General features: G+C 43.2%; 1 protein-coding gene across 2 annotated transcripts in view; it reads left to right on the top strand.

The window, feature by feature from the left end:
- The window catches only part of LHFPL2 (LHFPL tetraspan subfamily member 2), a 141,660-nt gene that overhangs the window by 13,002 nt on the left and 111,434 nt on the right, over window positions 1–17,224 (top strand). For both annotated transcript variants that reach the window (XM_075325666.1, XM_075325670.1), the window contains one exon: window positions 3,547–3,614. The gene's annotated coding sequence lies outside the window, so the exon portion shown is untranslated. The remainder of the gene's footprint in view (window positions 1–3,546; window positions 3,615–17,224) is intronic.

Below are 17,224 nucleotides of genomic sequence, written 5' to 3'. Positions count from 1 at the left end.
AATAATTGAAAGATTGACACCTGTTGTGTGTACTGTAGACACTTCTGGTTTTGGTAAACATTGATTAAACACTGATACAAAACTACTGATGTGTGAATGAGGCCTAAGCATGTATTTTCCTCTGATTGTTGGATTCCTGGTTTTGGCTACAATCAGAGGAAATGTAGAATAGAAACACGGCCACCACTTCTGGATTTATCACCCACTCCTGGTTTTGGCTGCAAATACGGAGGTAAAAACTCTCCAAATACTCAATGTGTGCACGTTGAATAAAAAGACTCATAGACTAGAGTTGAGGACCACACCCAATTGGTAAAAACAGTAAGTAAATAGTAGGATTACATTCAAGGATGGGGGGGACCATATATGAACTTTAAAGGGGTACTCCCATCTCCAAGATTCTATCCCAATATGTAGTAGGTGTGATGATAATATTAGCAAATATTTCCAGTTAAAAATGTAGTATAGATCTTATTCATTGTCACCTACCTGATGTTCAGGGCATTGTAGGACTTTAGGTATCCATGGTTACGACCACGCATATAGTCACAGTTAGTTAGCTAGTTCGTTGCTCGTGGTTGTAACCATGGATACCTAAGGTCCTACAATGCCCTGAACATCAGGTAGGTGACATAGCTAATCAAGAGAACTGTACTATATTTCTAATTGGAGGTATTTGCTAATACTATTACTACACCTACAACATACTGGGATAGGATCTTGGAGAAGGGAATTCCCCTTTAAGCATACCCATTTCTTGTCATTTTGTTTTGCCTTTTTGTGTTTTGTTTTGTTTTTTTCAGTCACCAGAATACTAAATATTTATTGATTTTAAAGATCAAGGTTATCTTGAAACAGATTTTAAAATTTAGGCTGCTTTCACACATCCGGCTGTAGCAGTGCGGCACAATCCGGCGCTCTGCTGAAAAAACGAAACCTTTTTTTTTTTTTTTTTTTTTTTTTTTTTGCCGCCGGTTTCATTTTTTCCAGCATTGACTTGCATTGGTGCCGCATGGGTTTGCGTTCCGTCCGGTTTTTGCCGCATGCGGCAGATTTAGCCGATGCGGCGGCCGGATGGAACGTTCCCTGGCATGTTTTTGGCTCCGGCAAAAAAAAACGCATTGCGCCACATCCGGCCGCTGCGGCACATTTTTCAATGCATGCCTATGGACGCCGGATGCAGCGCAATGCGGGAAAAAACGCATCCGTCCACCGCATGTGGTTTCTTCCACTGCGCATGCTCAGTAGCATGCCGCAACTGGAAAAAAACGGACAGGCCGCATGTAAAAACTTATGTAAAGGATGCGGTGTTTTCGCTGCATCCGTTGCATAGGTTTCACAGCCGGATTAAGCCGCAGTGCTCAAACCGGATGTGTGTGAAAGTAGCCTTACTGGACAGGTGGCGCTAGAGTTACTCCTCTTCATCTTTGAAGAAGCTATTTACCGAAGAAAATCTAATAAAAATGTTATACTCAGTAGTTTTTGTATCCTGGATGCACTGATTATTCGCCATTGCTTTTTTCCAGCCACTTTTACATGTTTCCGTTTCCTACAATGAAGTGCTCTCCTAGGATCTGTCCAGTAGCCGCATTAATCTGCTGATCGTTATAATGCAGAAAAAAGGGTAAAATGTTTAATTAGCAAATCTTTGACGGTTCACGGGACGGTGGAGTTGTAAGCAGAGGTGTTCCCTTACACGTTGCTTTTGACGTGCTGTCAAAAAAGGAAATCTCTTTTTCCATGCGCTGTAGCTGACTTCTGTAATACAACCTTTTTAATGAGATGTTTGCACATGCCATCCCATTCCCCGTAATCCCGGGATTATCTAGGTAGGGTTCCACAGTGATACGTGGCAGATCGGCCTCCGCCTGATCGCTCCTATGTTACCGGATTGGAGCAAATAAATGTGACTTCTGGGTCGGATATTTGCATACAGATATAGTATGTGTTTGTCTAATATTTTATCTGTGTGTGTGTGTGTGTGTGTGTGTGTGTGTGTGTGTGTTTGTTTTATAGATTTGATAAGCAATAAATCTGCTACAGAAAGCTGTAAGCCATTTGTTATTTAGGATAACCCCTAAAATCAACGCCACTTTATTCTGGGGTCTAAGCGTCGTGTGACAGCTCAGTCTTCTAGGGGGATTGGGTGGTGATGCAATATCAGACAAAGACCATGGACAAGACTGGTGCTGTTTCTAAGGGGGGGAAAAAGTTTTTAAATGTGTTGCCCACCTATGGGGACAATTGTATTTTTATTAAAGGGAATGTTTCAAGTCCCCTGTGCCCTCCAACCCAGTAGCATTCATAAGTGTATGCTCAAATTCCCTCCTTAACCCGCCCTGTATAACACTATTAACTAATATGAATGTTTAAAAAAAAAACCAAAAGAACAATTTATTATCCTTGCTTTCTCTATGGACGTGATTTGCACAAGCTGTCATCACCAGCAGCTATTGGAAATCTTGCGCATGCACGCGGTTCATTTTGGCTTCGTCAGTGCGCTTCACAAGCCGGGTATACGCTTCCAGGCTTCATTAGGTTCAGAGGACATGGACATGAGCTGCCTTTTACTCTTCCGATCATGTGTAGTGCTACTAATTAAGTCGGGAAGCATACACCTGGCTTCTCAAGCGCACGAAATGAACCGTGCGCATGCGCAAGATTTCCAATAGCCGCTGTTGACACCGGCTTGTGCAAATCCTGTTATCATGTCCATAGGCGTGTGATAAAATGGAAAAAGGGCCGACTACTCTGGGGAACTAATGCCCCTGTGACTAGTCAAGGCCCTAATTAGGGCAAAGTGAAGTTTACAAGTAGTTTTTTTAAACCTTCATATTAGTGAAAATTCACTAATATTAATGTTTAAAAAAAACTACTTATAAACTTCACTTCAATTTTGCATTATACAGGACTGGCTAGGGAGGGAATTTGGATATATACAGCAAGTACCAATGCTGCTGGGTTGGAGGGCAGAGGGGACTTAAATGCATGCAATTTGGGCTAAACAACAATTTCTGCCATTGGGTCTCACTAAATATTTTGCACCATTTGTATATACCATATATATATATATATATATATATTATCTCTACACACTGTATTACACTATTGCTGGCTGCAGAATTAGTGAACGGGGTCTGTCACATTATCTTTATTTTCACTGATATTTTGGGGACATGTGACCATCTGTCTCCTCCAATAGCAAAGGAGTTTTCTCATGCGAGGACTTCTATTGGAGGAGACAGATGGACAGGTCTGGTTACATGTCCCCAACACATCTCTGGAGATAAAGACAATATGGCTGACCCCGTTCGCTCATTCTGCAGCCAGACATAGTGTAATACAGTGTATAGGAGGCAAAGGTGCAACATTTTTAATTAGACCCAAATGCAAAAAATGATTTTGAGCCCCAATTGCATGCATTTATGTAAGAAAAAAAAATAATTGTCCAGGTTAACAATTTGCTTTAAATTTGGTAATCTTTTTGTAATGTAAACTGGCCCATCTACATAAGAAGATAGTTATAGTTATCATTTTATATTCCAGGAATGCCTGATGCAGCTCTCCTTCCTCTGGCTGGAGCCATGAATATATTTTGCTGAGTGATGTGAAAGGTAAGTGATATGCTGTAGATGATGATTATTTTCTCATAAGAACTGTTCTTTGTTTCTTTCTGATATATAAGATGTATCCTGCCGCTCGCACCCTTTCTAGCTCCAGCATTGACACTAACCGCTAACCAACATGGCTGCTGATTCACTGACTATGTATAGCGGAGTCCTCGTTCTATGATGGCTGTTCTTCATGACACTAAAGGTGTGGCCTCATCCCAGACAGATAATTTAATATATGATCTGCCATATAATACTACAGAGACATGAGCGCAGACAACAACTCCGCTACCCTCTATATGTCCTGCCTAATCGGCTCTTTGTCAGGAACCTCAGGAGCTCAACCACCAATCTAATGTCATATTATATGTTTCAAATTGCATTACGCCTAGGGCTAGACAGCGATTTTGGCATAGTGCAAGTGAATGGGGTCACATTGTCACCTGCAATGTACCGGCAAAAAGTCACAATAAATCAAACCGTCTCTGACTTTTTGTGACTTGCTTAGGCTATGTGCCCACGGGACTTTGGACCTGTGGATATATCCGCAGGTACGTCCACAGGTTTACCGCTCCCCGGAAACCACAGCGAAATAGCTGCGGTAAACCTGCGGACATTCATGCAACTTACCTGCGGACGTCCCAGCCTCTATCTCCATAGTGGAGGGCCGGGAATTCCGCAGGTAATTCCGCATAAATAATTGACATGCAATTACATGCGGCTGCGGGACATCTGCAGCATGTTCCGCAGCAGCACATTCCGCAGTATGAACAGAGACACTCCCCATGTACCATAGGATAACATGGGGAGTGTCTGTACTTGCTAAAACCTGCGGATTTATCTAGAAAATCCAGATAAATCTGCAGGTTTTCCACAACAAAATCTGCGGGTACAGAGTCCCGTGGGCACATATCCTTATTGTGGTACCTTTCTGTTCACAATGAGCCTGTCGCGCATGGACTTGGGAAGGTCAGGCGTGAAGCAAGACACACAAAAAATGGGTTTCACCACAAGAAACAAGGGGTATATCGTGGACACTTTAACAATGGTGGACCCTGGTGCTAGGGAGAGGGATGATGGGACACTTCCTGCACTTACCTGCAGTCTGCACTCTTATCCAGTTACTATACAGGTTCTGCACCTGTTGCCGAGCAGGATACCTAAAGCCCTGAGAGACCTTGTAATAATGCTGGCTAGTGAGCTGGCAGGTGAGGATCACTAGTCCTACTGCTGCATTAATGCTACAAGAAGGAAAGGTACAACAGACAGAGGAAACAACAAAGGATAAAGCCCAACTTCACAGCTGCAGTCAAGACACCAGGACTGCAGCCTACACCATTTCACTGCAACAAGGGCTCCAATAGCTCCTTCCACCTGTAGGCCAAGGTTCAGAATGACAAGCACCCTCTACTGGTAGATGTGACCATATATAGGGGAAGGGAGTGGTCACCAACGGAAGCACCTGAGGCCAGGAGTGAGAAGCTGCTGGAAAGTAAAACTGGCATTAACCCCTTTTAGCACCAAAGGAAGGGAATTATGTTTAATGGGAGGAGTTTCAGATCGCAAAGAGAGATACTGTTCTAGATCCTATTGCCTCTCTGCATCTAGAGACTTGTAACGCGACAGCACCTTTGCATTATACTGCGATGTTGCAGCGTCATACAGTGATCTTTGGCTGACAACCTGTGTCATGGCCAAAGCCATTGTATAGCCCCAGCTTAAAGGGAAGCATAATTTCAGCTGTCTATTGGATAAGTAAAAATTTTTAGGTGGGGGTGGGGGCGGGGGCCACCCTTGGGACTCCCGCTGATTGTCTCTTGGCTTCAAGACTGGCAGTGCACAATATAATAGTCACAAGTTGTGAATGTGTCTTGCTGGTCCTTTCAAAGTCTGCGGTTCTGGTGTCCTGCTCCGCTATGATAGATTTGGGGTTACTGGGGCTGATGAGATCTTCCTATCGTTTTGCTCATTCTATCAATTTAAGCTCAGCGTAAATAATTGTGATCATTATTGTTGCACTTTCCATTTTTATGCAATGTGAGGGGAATACTGTTTTTCTTAAAGAAGTCAGTGTCCCCTAACTACAGGTATAAATTAAGTGCACAGCCTTGTAAAGGATATAGACCCTAGAAAAGAATTTTAATCACTGCCTCTACAGAAACTGACCTTTTGTCAAATATTTTGATTGGGGTCCTTGACCAGTAGGCTCAGCGCACGGTTACACCCACTGGTTTTGCAAGTCTCCGCCTCCCTCACTGGTGATTGACAGCACTGGTTTGCTTCAGCTTTTTCTGCAGACCGTGCTCACTCTAGACAAACCAGTGCTGTCAGTCACCGAGAAAAGAGTCAGGACATGCAAAACCAGTGGGTGAAACGTTGGACTGAGCCTCTTGGGCACTCGAAGGCACCGAGCACCCTAATATCATATCTTTACGCGCGAGTCACTCCAATAAAAGTCAATGGGTGCGTGAAAAAAAAAACGATGTCACACGGACGGCACACACACACCATCCTAGTGACATCCGTTTTTATAAATACATTTATCGCATGTTGCAGAAAACACTGCAAAGGAGTCTGTCGATGTCGGTCTATCCCTCTTCCCCCCTCTCTCATACTCACCGGCGCGGCACTGCACGGCGTTCACACTGCTCCGGCGGCTTTTCCTCTTTTGAAAAAGCCGGCCGCTCATTATTCTATCTAGTATTCACTGCTTTCCCCGCCCACCGACGCCTATGATTGGTTGCAGTCAGACACGCCCCCACGTTGAGCGACATCTGTCTCACTGCAACCAATCACAGCCGCTGGTGGGCGTGTCTATATCGTGCAGTAAATTAAATTTTAAAAAAACTGCGTGCGGTTCTCCCCAATTTTGATACCAGCCAGAATAAAGCCATACGGCAGGAGGCTCGTATTGTCAGGATGGGGAGCCCCACACCCTAACAACATCAGCCAGCAGCCGCCCGGAATTGCCGCATCCATTAGATGCGACAGTCCCGGGACTGTATCCGGCCATCCCGATTTGCCCTGGTGCGGTGGCAATCGAGGTAATAAGGAGTTAATGGCAGCAGCCCATAGCTGCCACTAAGTCCTCGATTAATCATGGCAGGTGTCTCCCTGAGATACCTTCCATGATTAACCTGTAAGGTTAAGAAAATGAAGACGTACACCAAAAAATCCTTTATTTGAAATGAATAACAAAAAAAAAAAAACCTCTTTCACCACTTTATTCAAGTCCCCAAATACCCTTCCATGTCCGACATAATCCACAGAGTTCCCTCGACGCTTTCAGCTCTGCTACATCAGAAGCTGATAGAGAGTGGTCACAGACCATGACCGCTCTCTGTGAGCTCCACGCAGCGACTGAATTGAGTCGCGCTCTCAGCGGTGCCGTCACTCAAGTTACCCGTGGCCACATATCTCAGCGGGAGGAATTCTGCTGTGGCCGCGGGTAACCTCAGTGACTGCACCGCTGATAGCGGAGATCACGTCAGTCACTCAGGGGATTTGCGGTCACCGGTAAGACCTTCTCTGGTGACCACAAATCAGGCCATGACACACAGACAGAGCCGCGGGATGACAATGAAGTGGGGCGAAGTTTATCTGACTTCACTCTGATCGTGCGGCTCTGTCTGTCTGCTGTCAGCGGCCATGTAGCAGAGCTGAGTGGCAGATGACATAGTAAAAACGGATCCCATACGCATCAAACACGCATTGTACATGGACTGCGATCATGAGAAAAATCCCAAGATCGCATTGCAGTTGCATTGCACACTGATCATAACGTGAACAGAGCTCATGCTACTTTCTAGCATGAAACTCGGACCGATTTTACACGCACAAATCTGTTTCCAGCCTAAAGGGGGCTTTACACGGTAGCGATATCGCTAGCAATTTGTAGCGATGGCAAGTGTGTAAGTACCCGCCCCTGTCGCGCATGCGATTGTTTGTGATCGCTGCCGTAGCGAACATTATCGCTACGACAGCGTCACACATACTTACCTGGTCGGCGGCGTTGCTGTGACTGCCGAACAATCCCTCCTTCAAGGGGGAGGGACGTTCGGCATCACGGCGACGTCACCACAACGTCACTAAGCGGCTGGCCAATCAAAGCGGAGGGGCGGAGATGAGAAGGATGTAACATCCCGCCCACCTCCTTCCTTCTGCATTGTGGCCGGTGGCAGGTAAGGAGACGTTCCTCGCTCCTGCGGTGTCGCACACAGCGATGTATGCTGCCGCATGAGCAATGAACCACCTGGATAAACAACCCTTACCGATTTTTGAGTTTGGGACGACCTCTCCATGGTGAACGATTTTCACCATTTTTGAGGTCGCTTAAGGTCGCTGGTCAGTGTCACACGCTGCGATATCGTTAATGACGCCGGATGTGCGTCACTAACAACTTGACCCCGACGACAAAACATTAACGATATCGTAGCGTGTAAAGCCCCCTTTACTGGCATCATGGATGAAAAGTTCCAATACAAGTCTATGGGTCTGTGAAAAGCACGGATGACATCAGTGTACAATCTGTGTCCTTGATGAACACTAAAATGAGTAGAAGAAGCTTTAGGCCCTGTGCGCACACTGTGTTTTTACCCAGTTTTTTTTTTTGTGTGTTTTTGCTGCAGAAATTTCTTGAGAAAATGGTTGTAACCTTTCTGCAGACATTCCCCAGCAAAACCTATGGAAAACAAAATAGCTGTGCGCACACGGCATTTTTTTCTCAAGAACATTCTTTCTGCAGAATTTCTTGAGAAAAAGAATGAGGATGTCACTTATTTTCTGCAGGTACCTGCGTTTTTTGTCATAGCTAATGGTAAAAAAAACGCAGGGACCAACCTGTGGGAAAACTGCACCAAAAACGTGGTAAAAACTCATGCGTTTTTCGGTGCGTTATTGGTGCGTTTTTTTTTAATACAAGTGCGCTAATCTTTCAGACTCAAGAAATTTCTTAAGAAAAATCCTTTTTCTAGTGCGCACAGGGCCTTCTAATGGTAAAAACTGACATCTAGACCAAACACTGATGATACTCAGACCGGTTTTCTGCGCACGTGAACAATCGTGGACGTCTGAATGAGGTCTTATAGTCTCCTATCCTACTTGCAGGGTAGTTTTCTTCCTTTTGCAATGGACCTAATTTGCAATATTTTTGGGATCATTTCCAGTCGCACAGATGAACAATGCCTGGAATATGAAAATCCCTCAACAATTTGTAGCACAGACTCCGATCTGTACAGATAGTAACAAACCCCTGCGCCCTGCTGTTCCTATAGTGTTATTTCAGATCAGAGATTGCCTCATAACAGATCAGTCTGTCTGCGAGCGAGCGCCCCACAGATATCTGTTTAATCCCCTCTAATAAATCCTTGTGTTATGTTCATGGCCCTAGTTATGTGGAGGCCAAGAATGAGGATAAGGGCAGCCCTGTGTGATGGACAGTACAAATCATGCACGCATGACACATCAAAGGCTGCGGCCTGCTGACGTGGGGTAAAGCTTGGTAGGTGGGGATTAATGTGTGAGCGCATTTTTCCTGACCTAATAACCAGCACAAAGCAATATGATAGCTTTGTTTGTCCAGTCTCGGATCTGGAGCCGCTAGTAGTTCTTTGGCCGCTGTTGTTGGAGAGGATTTTCTCGGGGCGTCCTTTTGTCTTTTAATAACAAGACTTGCTTAGCCCTTTTTTTATATATTTTTTTTCTGCTGCTGTGATTATAAAGGATGGGTTGGCAGATCATACTAGCCTGCATGGGAATATGTAGAGATTGATGCCATTCTGATGAAGATCTTAAATTTTAGTGACAATGGCCGATCTGAGGCTTTCCATAAGGGAAAATAGGCATCAGACCGATGTGCCCACAAATCTTTATGAATACGTGAAGACTTTACCAAAAAAATCACCTTCTGCAAAAGAGACAAAAAAGTTTTTGAACCTTAACACAAAGTTAAAAGGGTTATGTTTATACATAAACATACCAAGAGGTTAGGGGGGTCCATTTCTACCTCCAAAGCCGGTGCAATGTTGCATTTTTATGAGCTCTTGTGCCAATATTTCTTGGTGCTCCCCATTGGTTTCATTACCACTTGCCTTATCACTGGCATCCTGACACTGATATAGTATGTGACCTCTGAAGCTTTCACTGGATGTCAGGGGTCAGCACAGCTTGATCTCATATTTACTTAAACTTTTTCCTCCACATGAGGCTTTGGAAAAACCCATTCACTTGCATTAAACTTTGTTGCAAATTTCTTGGTACATTTTATACAAGATGAAGTCTGAATGTGGCAGTGTACAAGACCAAAACTGGCCACACACATTAGATGAAAGTCAGTGGAACCTACCATTTTCTACTTGATGGGCTGCCAGTCTTATGTGTATAATGGCAGGTTTACTGTGTCTCAACAGCAGATGTCTAAATAAGGATGGCCATCTTGGATTTCCACATGCCTCAGTGGTGACCTGCCGATGTAAGAGCTGTCTACCGCCAGCTTATTCCATGTAAAAGCTGTCTACCGCCGGCTTATTCCATGTAAGATCTGTCTACCGACACCTTATTCCATGGAAGAGCTGTCTACCGGCGCCTTATTCCATGAAGAGCTGTCTACCACCGGCTTATTCCATGGAAGAGCTGTCTACCGACACCTTATTCCATGCAATAGCTGTCTACCGGCGCCTTATTCCATGAAGAGCTGTCTACCACTGGCTTATTCCATGGATGAGCTGTCTGCCACCCGGCTTATTCCATGGATGAGCTGTCTGCCACCCGGCTTATTCCATGGATGAGCTGTCTGCCACCCAGCTTATTCCATGGAAGAGCTGTCTACTGGCGCCTTATTCCATGTAAGAGCTCTCTACCGGCGCCTTATTCCATGTAAGAGCTGTCTGCCACCCGGCTTATTCCATGGAAGAGCTGTCTACTGGCGCCTTATTCCATGTAAGAGCTGTCTACCGGCGCCTTATTACATAGAAGAGCTTTCTACTGGCGCCTTATTCCATGTAAGAGCTGTCTGCCACCCGGCTTATTCCATGGAAGAGCTGTCTACTGGCGCCTTATTTCATGTAAGAGCTGTCTACCGGCGCCTTATTCCATGTAGGAGCTGTCTACCGGCGCCTTATTCCATGAAGAGCTGTCTACCACCGGCTTATTCCATGTTTAGTTGATTACCAGTGTCTTATGCCATGAAAGGGCTGTCTACCACCGGCTTATTCCATGTAAAAGCTGACTACCGGTGTCTTATGCCATGAAAGGGCTGACTACCACCGGCTTATTCCATGTAGAAGCTGACTACCGGTGTCTTATGCCATGAAAGGGCTGTCTACCACCGGCTTATTCCCAACTATCAATTAAAGTAAAGTGCACAGCCAAGACAGCCGATTTCAATCCAGTCAGACCTTTTTTAATCTAAACTGGGGCTCTGATTAATAAATTAGAATTGCTCCAAACATTATGAAATGTCAGGTAGATGGCATTCTGCAATACTTAAAAAGCTTGTCATGTCTAAAAAAAAAAAAAGTACATAATGAGAAAATCACTTAAAAATAAAACAAAACAAAAAATCGCATAATAATAAAAAATAAAGGAGTCTCCAGTATTGTAAAACAATGGCTGCTATCTTCCAAAACCTGTCTTAGCATTTCCCAAATCCAGTTCTCATGGCCTGCCTTCCAACAGATCATGTTTTCATGATTTCCTCTGTATTGCACAGGTAAGCGAACCTCTGGCAATCTCTGATGTCTTAATGAATATTCCATCACCATGGGCGGCACGGTGGCTCAGTGGTTAGCACTGCAGTCTTGCAGCGCTGGGTTCCTCGGTTCAAATAACACCAAGGACACTATCTGCACGGTGTTTTGAATGTTCTCCCCGTGTTTGCGTGGGTTTCCTCCGGGTACTCCGATTTCCTCCCACAATTCAAAAATATACTGATAGGGACCTTAGATTGTGAGCCCCAATGGGGACAGTATTGCTGATGTATGTAAAGCGCTGTGGAATTAATAGCGCTATATAAATGAATAAATTATTATTATTATTATTATTATTATTATTATTATTATTATTATCACCTGTGCAATACAAAGGAAATCCTGAAAACACAATCTGTTGAGGACAGTATTTGAGAAACACTGGTCTTTATGCTGGAGTATTGCAGCGCACTCCCATTGAAGTGAAGGGGCTCAGATGCACTACCATGCAAATCCTAAAGACAGGTGTGGCACTACTTTAGCAACCACATCCATTATGGGACCAATCATTAAAATATTCTGGTTTATACTATGTGTTAACTTAAAAGTTGTTCTTACTTTTGAAAGTCTCTAAAATTCAGAAATGTTAAAGATTTTTTTTTTTCCCCCTTTTTGGCGTCGCACAGCACAACTGTTGTGAGTTAGTTTCCATTCAGCATTTTTTTTCCCCTTTGCTAAACTTAAATACTCGTGATGTCTGTGTGCATAGCCAGGTCTGAAAAAAAAGTGCTGAAATTGCACAGAGTAAAAACCATATGTGGAAACCCTGAAGTTGCTTGTGGCGTGAGATATTAGAATTTTTGTTGATTCTTTGCTTTATATAATATATAATAAAAAATTTGAGGTCATGTAGATAGGGTAGATCAGGATGTCTGGACTTTGATACTGTACATGGATGAGTGGCTTAATTTTAAGACATCCCAAAATAAACTGATCACTTGGCAGCCCACTTCTTTGAGGAACCTTTCAGGAAGTATTCGATATTCCATATCACCGCCATGGGGAAGTTAAGCATTGCGCCATTCCATCCAGTTCAGGAGATTCTCTTGCCCCTGGATAGATACTTTTAAGACTTTTGATAGAATTTCCTTTCTCCTATCGTGAAAGCTTTATCATGTCCGAAGACGACTATTACTGCTTTGATTATTTTACCAGTTTGAACATGTTAAGCTGCTCACATCATGGAATAGGGGCTGCGAAGCCAAAAAATATATAGTTTTTATCTTATTTATTTCTCCTTTCCTTTGTAGATATCAATTAAAACCTAAACTTTACAAGAGAATATAAGTCCAAGGGAGCGTTACCAGAAATTTGTCTCTGGGAGTGTGTACTTTATCCCCTACAGGAAGTTAACCAATCGTAAGGAGGAGGCATTATGTAGGGGAAAAAAACACGCCCCCAGAAGATCAGAAGAACACGCTTTCTCCTTTCACATGCAATAATAGACAGCCCTGATCTCTGCATCTGCTGTACAGTAGTCAATACAGACACTGCCAGCTTTCCTCTTATCCTCTTTCCTCTTCCTCTTAGGTCCTTGAGCCTGCGGGGAAGCATTAATTCAGAAGAGAAGCATTACTTCTAGGGGTGCATACCTCCATGTACCAGTCTATAAGGGCTTCTGAATGACCGTTTTATGGAGTGAATCTGGCTCTGAATTGTGGCGCTAAATCATGTGTTAATGGGTGGCTCCATGCATGCGGCATTGTTACATAGTTACATAGGTTGAACAAAAGACCTAGGTCCATCTAGTTCAACCTTCCTCCATCAATTATATATTTTGTCACTAAATCATTTATAACCAACAATGTTGTGTGTACTGAGGAAATCATCCAGATCCTTTTTCAAAAGCTGTTATAGTATCTGCCATCATTACCTCTTGTAGTAGGGCATTCCACAATCTGACTGCTCTAACTGTAAAGAACCCTTTCCTATTTAGCTGCTGGAATTGCCTTCTACTCGAAGTGAGTGCCCCGTGGTCCTTAGTATTGTCTAGACATATATAGCTTGGTCCTTTGCTTCCCATACAGAGCAAGTTTTTTAACTGCAGGTGAGGTTACACGTAGGTTAGGGACCCCAAAAATAGAGATTACCTTGGCGTGGTTTGGGGCTCTTTTGCATTGATCAATACAATGGCTAAACATCTCTTATATTCCTATTATTCATAGCAGTTATGCATATTCCATTCCATGTTTCAGATACTTCATTGTATTTTTCAGTCTAGTATTCCCATAGCAGTTTTGCTTTTCATTATTCCCCTATACATTGTGACTTGTGTGCAACTCTTTATCCTATTGTATAGTTATGTTTTTTGAGTTTTGCACCCTATTCACACTACTGATGTTTCAGACGTACATTCTTTACTTAGTATTGTCTAGTACTGCTAATATCTTTCTAGATTCAAGGTTGACAGAGAATTTTTGAATGTTCCAGAAAATGAAGGATCCTCACTGGAAACGTTTCCTTTAAAGTATTAATTATTATTAAATTATTATAGTATTAAATTATTATTATTATTATTATTATTATTATTATTATTATTATTATTATTATTATTATTATTATTATTATTATTATTATTATTATTATTATTATGTGGAGAACCATAGCATAAGCTGATCTTTGTGTGTCCCTGCATCTTGAGTAATGGCAGCCACCATATTGTCCTGTGTCATACGTTGCCTGGGGATATTCCTGTAGTTTCTTCCATTTTGCCAACTATAATTTAAAATAAAATAAAATAAAATAAAAAAATCTTTTTTTTTATTTTTTTTAAATCTCCAACTTTTATTCCAAATGATGTCAAAATGATTTGTATTCCTCTCCTCCACACCTTTCCTGTAAATCTGCACTTTGACTTAAAAAGTGATGAAACAGATGAACATTATAGCTAATGCACTTCCTACTCGTTTCTTCTACTTGTCTTCAGTTTTCTTATATGGATTAATGCCCATTTAGACACCTGATTAGGTTGAGAAGAATTATCTTGGCCAGAGATGGAGCCTTTTAACCCTCGCCAGCGGACATGATCCGTGTAGGTGCCTATCCTAGTGACTTCACATCCTGCCCTTGAAAGGAGCCGATCTTTGGATTCTGGCTCCAAAATAAAACATAGAAACTGTCATCTCTTCTGAACGGAAACAAAACCTTTACAGATTAATTCTTCAAATGGCTTTCAGATCTAATGAGGGAGGGAAATGTTTTCTTAACTGTCTCCAGAACATCTGTTGAATTGAGCAGCGCTATTATATTGGTGTTAGTAAATGTTTCCATCTCCCCATTCTGAGAAACCGGAGGAGGAGGAGAATTAATTCACATCTCCTTTGGCTAAATCCATTGCAGAAATTGTGCTCCATCCAGTATATAGAAGAAAATGACTTTTATACTGTTTTTTTCTATGGCAGGGGAAACCTAATGCTCGCTTCTTTCTTGGGAGCAGTCAAGGTAGTGGCACTATATTGCCACGTCTGCAAGTTAGCCATGGTAAAGGCCATTAACTGCAAATTCTGCTTATTCGTTGTTCATAGATGTCAGATCTGTCACCACATTTCACTATACATACTGCAACAAATATTAAATATGTGTTACACCTGAAAAGGCTGAATTGTTTTTAAAATCCATGTCTTTCTCTGCTCATTCACCCTGATTTAGAAGCCCTCAGTGTCCCTCCTCCATGCTGCTGATCTCACTCTGTTCAGTACAAGCTGCAGCTGTCAGGCTGAGTGGATGGGCAGAGGCTGAAAACACTTGAACACATGGTCTCTACCACTATAACTGGACTCAGAAAAACAAGGCTTTATAATGCTTATATTAAACTGAGTGTTTTATTAATAAGTACACCTGTCTCATCTGGTGATAGTTCGGTTTTAAAGTACTTGTCTAATTCAAGCAGTTCACTATTGCATCCACTTGAGATGTTCTGAATGATTCAGTGGGGGGGAGGTAAATATAAATATGATAATCTGGAGATAGTATTGTGCTGACAAGTATAGAAAGTGCTTGATACTGGATGCAATAGTGTAGTGAGTGTGCTTCCTGTGAGACTACCGAATGGGGTAAAATGGGTGTTACTACGGGGGTAAAGGGAGATGCTGGATGTGGCTTGCGTACATCTCTCGGAACCAAATGTAGCACTCAAGGTGCGAAAAATTGGGGACCACCACTCTACACATTAAATGGAGATATACCGTGCAAAGTGTTTACATGATGGCATTGGTGGGACTGACCAGCTACCTGATGTGTATGCCAGGCCCGTCATCCCCAGTAGTGGGGTGCGATAAGGATTGGGTTTGATCTCAGCTGGCCGATTCATTCTTTTTCTGAGACATAAGTTACTACAAGACACTAACAGGCCATAAAGGTGTATTCTCAAATTATTACATTTCTATAGTTGGCATGCAAATAAGAAAGTTTGCAATTGACTTGCTTTTCAATCTGCTGTCTTTTTCTTGCAATGACAGGTTTTATCTTTCAGTGAACCTGAACAGATTAAGTGTGCTCATTAAAGAGGACAAACCACAAGGATTTACCTAAATAAACTAAAGCCAGTGCTATACTGGCGCTATCATACTGATTCTATACATACCTTTAGTTGTGAGATCGGATGTATACTTTTTGAAATACAGGCAAGTAAAGTTTGTGAAATGCACAACAGCGCATTTTACGAACGTTACTTGCCTGTATTTCAGAAAGTATACATCCGATCTCACAACTAAATGTGTATATAGAATCCGCATGATAGCGCCAGTATAGCACAGGCTTTATATAGGAAAATCCTGGGGGTTGGTCCTGTTTAATTACATTCCAGAACAGGGGTTGACTCCTAATGTCTCAACCACCTCTGTCCAACTCACTGATTTCTATAGAGCAGTTAGCTGCTCATCTCCTTCACCTCCCTGGCTCTCAGCTCCTGACGAGCTGGTCTTGTCAATCCTGCAGAATCACAATATCCTGTACCCAAGATCACAATCTCACACTCACTATCCAGATAGAGATTTCAGTGATTTGTTTTGAGTCTACACTGCTCAGTGTCGTACAGCAGAACGTTTGCTGAGCTTTACAGTCCCCCTATTACTACAGCTCTGCTGTTAACCAGAACCTGTGGCTTAGGCTATGTGCACACAGTGCGTTTTTCTCGGCGTTTTTGCGCGTTTTTCGGGTGCGTTTTTGGCCTCAAAACTGCAGGACTTTGCTTCCCCAGCAAAGTCTATGAGGTTTCATTTTTGCTGTCCCCACACAGCGTTTTTTCTCAGCTGCGTTTTTGTGGTGACCACAAAAGCGCAGCATGTCAATTATTCCCGCGTTTTTCACTGCGCTTTTCATCCATTGAGTTCAATGGGATGTTGAAAGACGCAATGAGAAACGCAAATAGCTGCGTTTTGGTGCGTTTTGGTGCGTTTCTAGGACCAAAAACGCAGCTATAAACGCAGGAGGTGGGTAGTAAAGTGACGTGTAAAGGAAGAGGATTCCTTCTGTCAGTATATACAGAAGCGTGAATCCTCCCGGTACCGTCACCGTCGCTTCCATCTCCCGTCCTGTGCATGTATGCTGCCGTGCGGCGCCATGTCTGGGCGGGAGGTGGAAGCGGCTGCGAAAACAAAAGTTAACAGTAGAAAAAAAAAAAAAAAAAGTTATACTCACCTGTCTGCAGCCTCCCGGTGCCATGCCCGCTCCCATCTCCTCTCACGGTATCGCCACCCCCGCTCCGGCTGTGTGCAGACGGCCGGGAAAGCTCCGATGGATGCAGGACCTGGCGATGGATCACCTGATGCAGTCACCTGACGCATCAGGTGATCGTAAGTATCGCGGTGACGCGGGCGCCCGGCCAGTATCAGCGGATGCCTCAGGAGACTTCATCCCTGATTACCGGCA

This window comes from Anomaloglossus baeobatrachus, chromosome 1 (assembly GCF_048569485.1).
Source record: "Anomaloglossus baeobatrachus isolate aAnoBae1 chromosome 1, aAnoBae1.hap1, whole genome shotgun sequence".
In the NCBI taxonomy this organism is placed as follows: domain Eukaryota; kingdom Metazoa; phylum Chordata; class Amphibia; order Anura; family Aromobatidae; genus Anomaloglossus; species Anomaloglossus baeobatrachus.
This window is presented reverse-complemented; position numbering and strand designations above follow the sequence as displayed.